General features: G+C 34.0%; 1 protein-coding gene across 4 annotated transcripts in view; it reads left to right on the top strand.

Moving 5' to 3' along the window:
* Positions 1–2500, top strand: part of gzl (godzilla E3 ubiquitin protein ligase) — a 29478-nt gene that overhangs the window by 237 nt on the left and 26741 nt on the right. For 3 of the 4 annotated variants that reach the window (XM_070118425.1, XM_070118424.1, XM_070118420.1), the window contains exon 1: positions 1422–1513. The exons of the other annotated variant lie outside the window; for it this stretch is intronic. The gene's annotated coding sequence lies outside the window, so the exon portion shown is untranslated. Of the gene's footprint in view, positions 1–1421; positions 1514–2500 lie in introns of those variants that run through there. 4 annotated transcript variants of the gene reach the window in all.

Here is a 2500-nt window from a genome sequence, read left to right as displayed (position 1 = left end):
TGGTAACTGATTCAGCCCAAACATATATGTATACATGTGTGTGTGTGTGTGTGTGTGTGTGTGTGTGTGTGTGTGTGTGTGTGTGTGTGTGTGTGTGTGTGTGTGTGTGTGTGTGTTCATATACATGTGCATATACATATCATGTGTATATGCATATATATGTATTTGTGTGTGTGGGGGCATATATATATATATATACTTTTATATAAATGTGTGTATGTATATTTATATACATGTTTAAATAGATGTATATATATACATGTATATATATATATATATATATACATATATATATATATACATATATATATATATATATATGAGTGTATATATATCTGTATATATATGTATATGTTGGAATATATAGATGTCTATATATATATATATATATATATATATATATATATGTGTGTGTGTGTGTGTGTGTGTGTGTGTGTGTGTGTGTGTGTGTGTGTGTGTATGTGTGTGTGTGTGTGTGTGTGTGTGTGTGTGTGTGTGTGTGTACGTGCGTGTGTATGTATGTGTGTGTATATATAGATATATACGTAAATATTCATACACACATATATGTGTGTGTGTGGTTTGGTGTATGTGGGTGTGTGTGTTCATTTGTGTGCGCGGCTGTATGGGTATGTTTCTATATTTGTACATAAATAAATTATATATATATATATATATATATATATATATATATATATATATATATATATATATGTGTGTGTGTGTGTGTGTGTGTGTGTGTGTGTGTGTGTGTGTGTGTGTGTGTGTGTGTGTGTGTTTGCATATATATAGATAAGCAGATAGATAAGAGAGTGAAAAAATAGGTATGCGGGTGTGAAAATAAATAAACTGTGCTTCCAAGTTATCATTCCACCATCATTCCATGAACGAATATATATTTCCGGTCGAAATTCAGAACCGGAAATTTCCACAAAAGGTAGCTTTCTTATTAAAGCAAATATCTTTTTCAAGCGAGTTCGAATTAGGTCAGTGAATATATTGGAGGAATATCTAATAAAATTACAGAAAGTTTTGGTAGCATAAAAAAAAATATTTTTCTTTTTTTATTAAGTAAGATATATTCGGTCGGTGTCCACTATTCAGTAGATACAGACTTTTATATCTGATTTTTAAAGATTATATAAAACCAACTTTCCTTTTCCAGAACTTGGCTAATATCGGTGCAAAATAATAAATAAAAATATTCATTTCTTTCGGCAATGTCGGACGCTGTGTCTCCTTAAATCCGTCTTACATAATAAATACTATAATCTTTTAATTAGTTACCCATATTGAAAGTTTACATAAAATTACGGCATATTCCTATTAATGCTATTGCATCATATTATTAACGAATGGAATATAACGATTTTAAAGGTACTAATTATCTCTGATCTAAAGTTCCGAACTGGAACTCGACTCGGATGTAAGTGTCAGGGCAGCAAATGCGCAGTGTGTGAAGGACAAGTCACTTTTTTATATGTTGATAACAATTTTATCCTCTTTTCCATCGGTGAGTTTCCTTCCCACTTTTTAGACAGCCGCTGATGTTCCCATTAGAGTCATAGCATCTACTCTGAGGAAAGAAAAGACTAGGAAAGACAGAAAACCTCGCGAAAACCTTCACTTTAATGATGGACTCGAAAACTGGCAATGGAAGAAAGATTAACATTCATAGATTTTGTTATTGATACCATTTCTAAAGTCACCGTCATCGTCACCATCATCCTCGTCATTTACGTGATCTTTATATTATTTTTAGACTTTGTAATTGTTGATCTCTCGTTTTCATCATCATTGTCATCATGATCACGTATTTACTAACCGCTTATTAAATTATTTCATTGTTCGCTTACTCACTTATTTACTCATGGCAGTCCCTCTGTTGTGTCAATGAAAGTACAATTTGATTAGTATGCTGTAAATTTGTTCTGTCTTGATGGTATTTTTTTCTAATACGTCTGCAAAACGAATCTTGATGAGTTTGGTATCGTTGGATTCCTTTCACTCTCTAGTTTCCGAATATACAGTAAATACTGTGCAGAAGCACCCAAACCCCTAAATTCTTGTCCCTGATAGCAGGGAGGGCATGTAAGGTACTAGGGAAATTGCAGGGTATAATGTAAATAATACATACACCCCACCCCCCCCGGCGCCTAGAAAAACAAAGTATCCTCCACATAGTCTTGGCAGGAGAGAGTGCACGACCACCATGCTGGAGTAGTAATACCAAGTCTCTTCAAAGCGCTCTCTCCTGCCATAAATAAGTAGAGGATTCTTTGTTTTCTTGGATGGGGGGTTGGGGGGGCTGCAGCCCTCTTGGAGTGGGTTGCAGGGGGCACAGCCCCCTGTATTAAACAATATAGTGACTAATTCTGTGTATATTATTTACATTTTACCACACAATTCCCTAATGAATATCATTGCAATGCAGGAGATTGATTTGACTGGTTTCATTAAATTTTTATATTTTAACAGTGCAAGAGATGGATTTGTACCG

The sequence above is a fragment of the Penaeus vannamei genome, chromosome 42 (genome assembly GCF_042767895.1).
Source record: "Penaeus vannamei isolate JL-2024 chromosome 42, ASM4276789v1, whole genome shotgun sequence".
Taxonomy (NCBI): Eukaryota; Metazoa; Arthropoda; class Malacostraca; order Decapoda; family Penaeidae; genus Penaeus; species Penaeus vannamei.
The sequence above is the reverse complement of the archived record's forward strand: the minus strand, read 5'-3'. Positions and strand labels throughout refer to the sequence as shown.